The sequence below is a fragment of the Delphinapterus leucas genome, chromosome 3, assembly GCF_059928025.1.
Source record: "Delphinapterus leucas isolate spDelLeu-1000000601 "Yukka" chromosome 3, BTC_Dleu_Yukka2, whole genome shotgun sequence".
Lineage (NCBI taxonomy): Eukaryota > Metazoa > Chordata > Mammalia > Artiodactyla > Monodontidae > Delphinapterus > Delphinapterus leucas.
In genome coordinates, this window is record NC_143131.1 from 155693443 (window position 1) to 155705425 (window position 11983).

The 11983-nt window shown below is 40.1% G+C and overlaps 1 long non-coding RNA gene across 3 annotated transcripts in view; it reads right to left on the minus strand.

Annotated features, from left to right (window-relative positions):
- Window positions 1-11007, minus strand: part of LOC149749835 (uncharacterized) — a 70234-nt gene extending 59227 nt beyond the window's left edge. Inside the window, exons 1-4 of one of the 3 annotated variants that reach the window (XR_016392545.1) lie at window positions 10938-10999; window positions 9294-9481; window positions 5050-5125; window positions 4535-4656 (exon numbers count right to left, since the gene is read on the minus strand). This is a non-coding gene — a long non-coding RNA (uncharacterized LOC149749835). Of the gene's footprint in view, window positions 1-4534; window positions 4657-5049; window positions 5461-9293; window positions 9482-10937 lie in introns of all 3 variants that reach the window. The other 2 variants (XR_016392543.1, XR_016392544.1) reach the window with 2 other exon arrangements.
- Window positions 11008-11983: the final 976 nt, after the last annotated feature.

Genomic DNA, 11983 nt, shown 5'->3' on the forward strand with positions numbered 1-11983 from the left:
AATTGGCATCATATGAAATGAAATGTGTTAATGTCACATTATTAAATACAGAATTCGGGAGCACAACTTTACAGTAGTTTGTGTGAAAACATATGGGTGTTCATCTGCCCAGGAGAGCAATATGAGCCATTGGTGAGAACTGTGCTAAAAGATCATTTTTAGGAAAAAGTAAAGCTATGATTCTCATACAGATATAAAAAGGAATGCACATTAAAGATTTTACTTTACTTAGATGAGGAAATCAAGCAGATGTTGTAACTGAATGAAGGGAAAAGGAAGAAAAATTCATATGGAGTAAAGGAATGTTGAAATTAATTGCAAATGTGGACAAAACCAGTTTTCCACAGAAAAAAGGTACTCAATTAAAATCACTACTGCACAGAGAAGAGTTTATATATCTATTATTACCTGCAACTTACAAAGAGGTGCAAAATAGCTCAGAGACAAGAAACAGAGCTAGAATCTGATAACCAAGAAGGGAAATCTAAGAAGCCTGCATTAAAAAAAAGTACGTGTGTGTGTGTGTGTGTGTGTATATATATATATATATATATATATATATATATATATAGAGAGAGAGAGAGAGAGAGAGAGAGAAAGGATGCATAGTTTTTCACTGAATACATTTTTTTCTACACATGACTGCTTAATAAACAACTACAACCTGAGGCTGATATAATAGAAATAACGGCTCAAATTCAAGGGAAACTACTGTTACCCTGTACTGCATATAAGTGAGAACACATCTAAAACAAAATATAAATTCCAGACATAATTTTTTTAAAACCAGAACTACCCATTTGTCCCCAGCCCCAAGACCTTTTCTCTCACCCTAAGTCTTTCCTACTTCAAGTGAGCGTTGTCCACCCAGCTACTCAAATCCCCAGCTAGGAAGTGTCCAATTCTTCCCTTTCAATCACCATCCGCCCCAACTCTAAGGCAAGACAATGCATCATCAAGTCCTTGTTTGAACATGATAATCTCTTTTGGTTTACTGGAAGCCTCTCACTAGTCCCCAGACTCTACTCTTGCCTCCCCACAATTCATTTTTCTTAAAACAGCCAGCGTATTCTTTTAAAAATGAGATCAGATCAAGTCTCTCCACACTCAAAACCAATAGATAGCACTAGGATTTAGAATAAAATCCAAATCCCTTTTATGGGGCATCCTAAGGCCCCAGAATATCTGTCCCTGCCTATGTCCCTAACTTCAATTCTTCTCATTTGCACCCTTATTCAACTTAGTCCTTATTTATTGGAATCCTCTTGATCCTTTGATCACACCAGCCTGGCTCCCATCTTTGCACTAACATTTTCCTTTATTTGGCTCTCTCTTGTCCCAGATTTTTGAATGCCTGGCTCCTTTTTTGTCTTTCAAAGGCAATTTCCTCAGGGATAACTTCTTGCTCCATTCAATATAATATAATGCTCAAGAACACTGTTTTTTATTTTATTTTTTTCATGGCAACTTACTGCTGAATAAAATTTTAAATTATTTCATGAATATCACCTATGTCCCTGCCCTAATAAGCAAATTACCTAATTTCAAGGACTGTATCTTTTTTGTTCATGACTGTACATAAACACACAATAAGATTCTAATACTGTTGGCCATCAGTCAATATTAGCTGAGTGAATTATACTTGTTTTCTTTCTTCAGGGAAGTGGATAAAGTACATTTTTCTGACGTATGATGAAAGTTCTAGAATTTGTGATAGATAAGTTCAGACTACTGAGGGAAGTCTGATTTAGAGAAAAGAGTAACTTAGAAGATCTGCAGGTATGTTAGCTTTAGGGCTAATGGGGAAGAGGAATTAGACTCATTTTCTTAGGTCTATCAGCATCTAATTCAAGAAAGACTAGCAGGAGTTTATTTATTTATTTATTTTTTGTGATACGCGGGCCTCTCACTGTTGTGGCCTCTCCTGTTGCAGAGCACAGGCTCCGGACGCGCAGGCTCAGCAGCCGTGGCTCACGGACCCAGCTGCTCCGCGGCATGTGGGATCTTCCCGGACCTGGGCACGAACCCATGTTCCCCACATCAGCAGGCAGACTCTCAACCACTGAGCCACCAGGGAAGCCCAGGAGTTTATTTTTAAAGAAATCAGAATAAAGTCAATGCTGGGGAAATGCTGTAGGCTTTACAATGATAGCAAGAGAAGCTCCCCTACGTAACAGTGAGAGCTGGAATCAATGTCTCCAGTTTAGCCTGAGTATACATCTGATAGAGAAACATCAGCTTTCTGATTTGTTATACGGAGATAACAGTCTTATATTCTTGTTTCTATTCTATTTAGTTGTATAGATCCAAGGAGATTATTTATGAGGATATACTTTGAAAAATGAAATACAGTGCTAACATGAAGCACCACTGTCATTAAACCCATCACTTAACCTCTAAATCTCCATTTCCCTATTTAAACTATCTCAAAATGCCTCTCCCTCTGCTTTTTGAGTCAGAGGTAAATGGAAAAGATTTTATTTTGCTGCTGATGGTAGCAATACAGGTTGCATTAGAAATGAATGGGATGGAAGGACTCTGTTGATTTTGTTTAACCCTGCAATCGGATCCACAAATGCACAGGGCATTCACCGAGTGGAAATTTATGCCTCCAACTAACAGTAATAAGGTAAGTTTACTTTAAAAATGATATTTGGGGAGTGTTCAATTACTGTGAAGTTATGCCCCCAACCAAAACGTCATCCAGTTCCCTAGAATCATCCACATGTCTTCTGGAAAGGTTTCCTCATTTGCCTCATCCTTCTGGCTTGACTGATGGCTCCCACCCAGCCTAATCACTATCACAAAGCATATGTTGGTTTAGGCAATAACAGACCTTCATAGATCATTTACTGGATCCTCCCTTGACGTAAATTGTTATTTTTCTTTGTTTCTAGCAATAATAATACCGGGCACTGTGTAAAAACTAGCTACCATTGACTGAATGATTGCCAGGTTTTCAAGCACTGAGCTAAAAGCTCAACGTGCATTAACAATGATAATAACATTTGAGACAGACACTGTCACAAGTGCTTTGCAGTCATTATTAGTAACTCATTTCTTTCTCAAAAAACCCTGTGAAGCAGATACAATCTTCCCAAATTTACAAAACAGAAAAGTGAGGCACGATAATATTCCAGAACATGACAGCATTCACAGAACTGGTTACGTGGTTAAGTTGCACTGAAGCTGTGATGGAAGCTCTTAAATGTCTTGCCACAATGCTGGAAAGCAGTTATTGTCTTCAGTAGAAAGATACTGAGATCAATTCTCAAAATTCTGAAGTGACTGGCCCTATTTGCATAGTAAAGACTATGTGATAGGCCAAGGACTCTGTCAAAGTAACCAGATTAGGTCCAAGATGGAATCACTCATGCTAAGCCCCACATCAGCAAACCAAAATTTATCTAAGTTTCCCTACCTGGGCTCTCCAAGCAAAGGAAGGCCCAGGTCAACCAACCAATCATGCTTGCCTGCTTACCAAACCCTTATCCAGCTCCTTGTTCCATATAAGGAAAGGAACTCTCATTAACCCATTAGCAAATGACCAGTATATCGTCCTTGACCCTGCTCACTTTGGTCTATAAAAAGCTCTCACCTTGTACTGCTCTTCAGAGCTCCTTTCTACCTGCTAGATTAAACAGTACCCAAGTCATGAATCACTGAATAGAAGTCAACTAGATCAGTAAGTTATCTGTAGAAAATTTTATTTTAACAACTCTACGGCGATCCTTTCCAAATCCATGATCTCAGCTCTTCCACATGCCTCACGAGCTTTATATCGTGAGAGAACGCTGTGACCTCAGTTTCCTCAGGAAAGTGACTCCTCTCTGCCTAATCATATCATAAGGGAAACCAGGGCTAGAATCAGTAAATGTTTCCCAACAAATAGAACTAAACAGTAAAGTGTTTTAATCCCAGCACATCATTCATTCTAATCACTATATTCTCAGGGGCAAGTACTCAGCAAGCTGTGTGGGAATGACATGCACTGTTTCCATTAAAGTCATAACAGAATCTGTGCACAACACTCCTTCTCACTCCTTCGAAAACAGCTCCCTTGCTCCTCTTCTGGTGAATATTAGCATCTACAATGTGTTCTGCTTTGCCTCTGCATTCCTGGTCTGAAACTCTTTTCTGGAAAAAAGGCTTACAAAGAGTTCCTGGAAGTAAGAATTATAGACCCCCAGGGTACCTAAGGATAGGAAACTCACAAATTAATCCAATATGTAATTAGTTTTTTCCTTTTTCTCAGAGATAATAAAAATTAAGTGTTCTCACAAATATAGTAACTGAATATCCAAAACAATATTACTGAATCATGTTGGCTTAAAATGTACATGATAGAAGACTCACTTGATTTTTGTCATCAATTAAAAGTTATTAAGTATTAAGGAAATTATATTTTATTTTTTTGGTCTGAACATGTTTTATGATTCCTATCTAATCACATCTCCTTCTAAAAAAATTATCTACCTTTTTTAGAGACAAGAGCTAACATGTCCATGTTTTATTTTATAATCATAGCTGATACCTTGTGAGTCATAGTTGTTCGGGTTGGACTAAGGAACTTGAACCCTTGGACTGGCAGAAGGCTGTGCTTTGTGGAGCTTAGTTCAAAAATAGGCTTCACCATTCATATCTTTCCCTGGGAATCTGGAAGGGTGTAATTGAGAGATTAGATAGTTAGAAACGGTAATAAAATAGTTTTTGAATAAAAAGGCAATAATTAATCTCAAACCCTTTACTTCTCGTATGGCAGAATTTTTCAACTTTGGCACTACTGATATTTGGGGCTAGAAAAATTTTTTTTAATTTTTACTTTATATTGGAGTATAGTTGATTAACAATGCTGTGTTAGCTTCAGGTGTACAGCAAAGTGACTCAGTTGTACGTATACATGTATCTACTCTTTATCGAATTTTTTTTCCCATATAAGTTATTACAGAGTATTGAGCAGAGTTCCTGGTGCTATACAGTAGCTCCTTGTTGGTTATCTATTTTAAATATAGCAGTATTATTATTGTTATTTTTAACGCGGGTTGTTACCTGGTGCATTGAATGATGTTTGGCAGCATCCTTGAACTCTAATGACCAGAAGCCAGTAGAATCTCCTTCTTCAGTCCTGACAATCACAAATGTTTTCTGACATTGTCAAATGTCCCCTATCAAAATCACTTCCAGTTGAGAATCACTGCCTTATGGATCTTGAACCAGTAGATCAATATACATAGAAATCAAAAGGGAAAATTTAACAGCTGTCATTCTGGTAAAGCCAGAATACAGCTTGGAATTTAAAATCAAGACTTCTTTCAGGACTTTCCTGGTGGTCCAGCAGTTAAGACTATGCACTTCCACTGCGGGTTCAATCCCTGGTTGGGGAACTAAGATCCCCCATGCTGCGTGGTGCGGCCAAAAAAGAAAAAAAAAAGGATTTCTTTCTTTCCCTCTGAAGTGAAACTAGTGAGAAACAGAAAGAACAAGAGAATGAGAATAAGAACGAGTGGTAAATTCTTGGCAGCCCAGGTCCCAATTCCCTCAATCATATTAGTTACATATTCCCAAATGAAGGAGTTGCTCTGAGGAGAAAAGAGGAAAATGCTTTCCTTACCCCAACAGAGGCAAGGCTTCCTATGTTATACATGAGATTAAAATACAAGTTAGAGAAAAAAATGTGTGCTGTAGAAAGGGGACAAAGATAATCTAGGAGAAGTAACCTACGCAAATAGGCAAGCTGGACAATGAAGATGTAGAAAACCAGCGTCAGCAGATAAGTTCCAGAGGTTGGAATGGGGAATACAGCAGATGGACACAGAGCACCAAAGACTCAGAGAGGGAGCAAAATATTTCTCTCTATGCCTAAGCTTCCAGGTCCAGTCAGAGTCCATATGTAATTATAACAACCATTTGTCCACTGCAATAATCTGACTGAATTCTTCCTCGTAACCAAATGAGCCAGATTCAAACACTGATACTGCTATCATTTGTATGAAAAGAAGAGTAACTAGTCAATAATGTCAATCCAAATCTGAACCCATGTCATTTTTTTAAAAATTCAATTTTAATAGCTAAAAGGCAGGCTTGATTTTTTCGTGGATTTTTTTTTTTTTTTTTTTTTGTAGTACGCGGGCCTCTCACTGCTGTGGCCTCTCCCGTTGCAGAGCACAGGCTCCGGACGCGCAGGCTCAGCGGCCACAGCTCACGAGCCCAGCCGCTCCGCGGCATGTGGGATCCTCCCGGACCGGGGCACGAACCCGCGTCCCCTGCATCGGGAGGCAGACTCCCAACCACTGCGCCACCAGGGAAGCCCTTTTTTGTGGATTTTTAAAGCAGTTTTGAGAGAGAAAGAAAAAATGGCATTTTGCATCTTTCCTGGCATCCCAAGACCTTAAACAGCTTAAGACTAGGAGATAACTTCCTTTCCTCTACTGATTTTTCCCTTTTAGTTAGGTGCCTTTATAATAAGTTCAGTTATCTTTCTCTATTATATTTTTGTGAAAACTGCTTTTCTCTGCCAGAGATTGTATCTACTTCCTACACCCTTAAGAGATTCTATTTTCTTCTACAATTTTCAGTTCCTCAGAGTGCCTTGTCTAAATTTTCTAAATGTAGCACTGTAATCAAGGTTTCTAACTGTAAAAAAACAAAAACACAACAACAACAAACAGGCCTCAAGTTTCATATTTTTAGAACAATGACCAGGTGTTACTATGAAAAACCAGTTTCAGTTTGTCACTGATAAGACAAACTAAACTAAGAGGACTTTTTTCTTTACCCTCCCAAATGCGTTAAATGTACTATCCTCACCTCTATTTTTTTTCTTCCTTGCATTGCTTAATTCACCTTTTATGATGGCAAGCATCAGGCAGGTCTTAAAAAAAAAAAAAAACAACTTCATCGTTTGCTATCATACGCCTTAAACAATGAGTCATCTAAAGAAGTGAACATTCTTGTTATTTCAAATCATTACTGAAAATTAGAAGCAAATGAAGCTAGAATATAAGTCTCAGAATTTTAAAAACTTGAGAAACATTAAAGAAAACGCAGTTCATCTCCCACTGTAGCTGGAACAAATAAACCCCAGAAAACTTTGCTCAAGGCCAAACAATAAGTAGGTCTGAGAGTTGAACCTAGATCATTTTACTCTAAATACTGTTCACCACTCTCTGGCCCTACCATTATAACACACTGTCTCTATGTCTTTCTCTACTGTGTCATATGTAGTCACCATGTAACTAAAAAGTATACTGAGGATTTAATTTTTCTATCAGGTAGGTTCACATTGAACCACCCTAGGCATTATGAGGGGAAAAATAGAAGCTAATATTTATTATCCACTCTGTGCCAGGCATTTGGCTAAGGAAACTGTATGCAAGTATCCCATTTAATCACCAAAATGTTTGCAATCTATGAAGTAGGCACCAAGGCAGTCTTACTCAGGGTTCAGCTGTAGAGCATAGAATCTTTCCTAGATACCTGAAGTAGAAAAGCTTATAATTAGAGAGAAGGGAAGCAACAGACCCTAGACTGAGGTTCTGGCCACACCAGGCTGCCACAACAGCTACTGCCTCTGCAATGGTGAGGAAGCAGATTCTCAAATCAGGAAACACCGCTGAAGCTGATGACTCCAGCAACTGAGAACCTCTGCCACCATCTGCACCAGAAAATTCCAAATCCATGTCCCCGTGAGAATGTGTGACTTGCAGAACTAAAATCACATCCAGAACCATAGCTGTAAAGGAGCTGGGGAACATCCTGAAGAGACTGGAAAGGGAAGAAGTATAGGAAGGCACACAAGAAAGCAGTGGGAGTGGATACTGCAAAAGTCAATATAAACAAATTTACAGAAAACTCCAAATGCCTTCTGAACAATTTCTGATCCTCAGGATCAAAATCCCCAAAAGTATAATAACATCACTTTTATAATAAAATAATGAAAATTAATTTGAAGACAATATTAGATTGAAAGTCACTGTAGGAGAGAAAGGGTTTCCTAAAAGAAAATTGTAATCTGGAAAAAAAAAAGAAGAAAGTGTTTCTTTTCTGAGTTAATGTCATGTTAATATAAGTCTAACTTCTAGAAGTAACTTGTAATTACAATCATTTATTTTATTTATTATTTTCTGCTTTTACTAAAATGAATTTAGTACATGGTTAGGTTTTGGATAGCTGCCATCCACACTAAAATGAACAGTAATGAAACTTGCTATTAGTGCTTTTAAGAGCATGCTAATGTTACTCATTAAACACTGGATGGATTGTTTCTCAGCCCATGTTCCATGGTGGCTGCATTTGATTATGTATATGTTGGCCGAAATGCTGGCAAATGACATGGACTGTCCTCCCAGAACACGCATGGAAATGAAATGTGTGCATCCTGAGGCGAGCTGGGTGAGAAAAGTTCGACACTTAATGAAATCAACAAAGAGCCTGTTTGTCAAGGGTGACTTGAAGTGTGTGTAAATGATCCTTGCCTCCATGAGCACGATGAGGTGATTTTACCATCAGTGATTTTAGGTGATTAAACACCTCTGGTCTGCTGCTCCCATTAAGGGAGATTATTCTTACTTTCATCCTTGCAACAAAGCTAAGGTTTATGCTTTATTAGGGAGTCTGTGGTGACTAGATGTGTCATTATCTGTCCTACCATCCACCACTGGGTTTAGAATTTTTACTTCAAAATGACCACCATTGACTCTTTCAGATTCCTTCTAGTTTACTATTTAATGTGTGCTTGTTCTGCACTATTCTCGATGGAGCTCATGCTGTTTATGTTTCCAGAGTTTTTTAAGACTCATCCTTGAATAAGGATTAGGAAAAAGTCATTTGCGTTTCCTCCAAAGAACAGCTATTAGATGGGTAATGGATCCTGGAGCTCAGATTATTAAATATTCAACTGTCCTTCTGGATCATCAGGAGGTGCATATCCCAGTTTGACAGAGACAAAGTTAGCCTATAAAAGGACCCAATTTCTCTGGTTAAGGGCTGTGAATCTCATTTTATAGGGTATGCAAGAATGATCAATGATTTTATTTTCATTTAATCAAATTATATTCAGCCTCAAAAGCCTAATGGGCTGCTAGGAAATTCTGATCTCTGCCATTGCTGGGTGTATCACCTTCAGGGTTCACCCATAATTTAGGACATTCTAGAGAAAGAGCTTCATCTTGCAGTCTTCTGTGGCCACAGCAGAAATCCTCATTATGCAAGTCTATAATCTAAAAGCTATTTGATTTTACGCCATGTATGTACCTGGGGATGTACGCTGAGACTAGGAGCCTCTAGAATCTCACCTTCAAACTGCTTCCCATTCCTTCCAAAATCCTGTCACCATCAATGTGCATCCTCCAAAATTCCAATCCTAAACATAGGCACTTAGTATCATCTTTCCAGGATGCTCAGCCTTTAAAGATCAAAACCCAGGAGAGGAATATATCGTCCAGGAAATTTCTGCAAGTTAGCACTGAAATACAAGCCTGCCCTGAGACAAAAGAGCATAAAAGGTGCTAAGATACTTTTGTGAAATGTGGCTGGGGAGGATTCAGACGAGGAGAAAAAAATTAAGAAGAATTATTTCCATAAATTATTCTGAATACTTACTGTGTGCCAGGCACTCTTTTAAGTGCTATATTTGAATGGTGTTTTACTAAGCTCTCAAGATAAGTCCCAAGTGAGGATTAAATGAAACATCACTAATACATGCCAAACAACTATTTTAAGCACGTTCGAAATATCATTACCTCATATAATCACATAACAACTCTATCAGGTAGGAACTACTGTTATCACCAAATGAAGAACTAAGGCATAGAAAGATAAGTAAGGTGCTGAAAAGGGGTCACTGGACCTGTATGGAAGAATGTTTTTTAAACGGGACATTGGCCTTAAGCACTTAGAAATCTAAGATAAGCATTTTAAAGTGATTCCAAACAGGGCTACATGAATGGCCAGAGTGGGCAGCTTCTCTGTGCCAAAAGATACATAATCATAGATCAAAAAACAATTACCACTTTCAGTGTGTAAGATATTTTAACAGCTATTTTGTTCTAACAGTTATTAAAGTGAATATAGAACTGACTTATATCAGTGGTTTCACTTTTCATACTTAATTACCCAGTTACCCTTATAAAGCACTAAAGAAAATATGGGGGAGTCAAGATGGCAGACTAGGAGGGCATGAAATTCGCATCTTGGCACAACTAGAGCACCTACCAGGCACCGGTAGGGGACCACGGACGCCTAAGGGGACGGGAGGAACCCCCAGCAACCAAGTACGACATGGGGCATGGGGAGAGTGAGTGGGGAGGAGAAGTGGAGGTGGGACTGGACTGGCGCCCCTGAGGGGCAGCTGGGGGAGAGGAAGAGATCCCACACCTGGAGGGGGAAATTGGGGGACCACTGGGAGGGCAGAGGATCAAAAGAGAGGGTGGCTAGGTTTCCCCTACTCTCTTGGGCCCCAGAAGCCTGATGAAATCCCGGACCTGACCCTCTGCCCACCTAAACCCCTCCAGCTGCGTGGGTCCTGACGGAGTGGGAGGGAGGAAAGGGGGATCAAAAGTAAAGGCCAGACCTCTGGGACCTGCACCCCTGAGGGGCAAATGGGTGGGGGTAGGAGTTCCTACACTCAGTGGGACCAGCCCACAGTTAGGGTCCAGCGGCGACTGTGGAGACCCTGGGGGAGACCATGGGGGAGGGCGTGGAGGAACAGAAAGGAACATGGCCAGCGCTTTCGCTGCCCACTTAGGCACCGGGGAGCCTGTTGGGCTCCCAGGCCTAATTCTCTGCCCTGGGAGCCTCCCTCCTACCAGGTAGAGCCCAAGCCCTGCCCCTACACCCCCACCCAGGGCCCCACCTCTACACTCGGAGACCCCTTCTGAGACCTCCTCCAAACACCCTGGGCCTAAACCCCACACACACACCCTCACCCATGGCCCTACCTCCAAACTCCCGAAATCCACACTCCAGAGAACCCCTTTGGATGTGCTGCCTCTCCCATTCCGTGTAGGTTCTAGGCAGAGGCCCCACCACACACTTGAATGTTGCCCAGCCTATTCCCCACACCCAAGGCCTTTTCTGGCTGTGTGGGTCCTGAGTCTAGGCCCCGCCCCACACTCAAACGTCACCACCCTGGCTAGGCCCTGCCCAACCCTAAACCCTGCCCCTGCCTAAGTTCCACCCCCCCACCTAAACTCCACCCCCAAGAGCCAAGGCCTTTTTTTTCCCTTTCTCTTCTTTTAGGTTGGGGTGCTGTTTTACCTTCTTCTTGATAATTCATTAATATAATTATTTTTTTCTAATAAACCTTTTATTTTTCTAATTTTATTTTATTCTCTATACTTTGTTATTGTTCTGCTCCTTTTGGGTTGTTCCCCCCCGCCACTTTTTTTTCTTGTTTCTGGTGTGGTTTTGTTTTCCCTTGTTGCGGTTGCAGTTGTTTCAATTATATTTTTATTTTTCCTAATACATTTTTTATTGTTCTAATTTTATATTTATTCTTTGTTATTGTACTGCTCCTTTTATTCTTTTTTATTCTTTTTTTTTAATGATGCTATGCAGCTTGCAGGTTCTTGGTTCCCAGGCCAGAGGTCAGGCCCGAGCTCCTGTGGTGGGAGCACCAAGTCCAAGCTGCTGGACTAACAAAGAACCTCAGATGCCAGGAAATATTAATTGAGGTGAGGCCTCCTGGAGGTCCTCATCTCGGCACTAAGGTCCAGCTCTACCTAACTTCCTGCAAACTCCATTGAAGGAAGCCTCAGGCCAAACAACCAGTAAGACAGGAATACAGCCCCTCCCATCAAAAAAAAAATGAAACAACAAAAATTATGTTACAGATGAAGGAGCAAGGTAAAATCCTACAAGACCAAATAAATGAAGACAAAATATGCAACCTACCTGAAAAGGAATTCAGAGTAAGGACAGTAAAGATGATCCAAAATCTCAGAAACAGAATGGAGAAAAACACAAACATTTAACAAGGATCTAA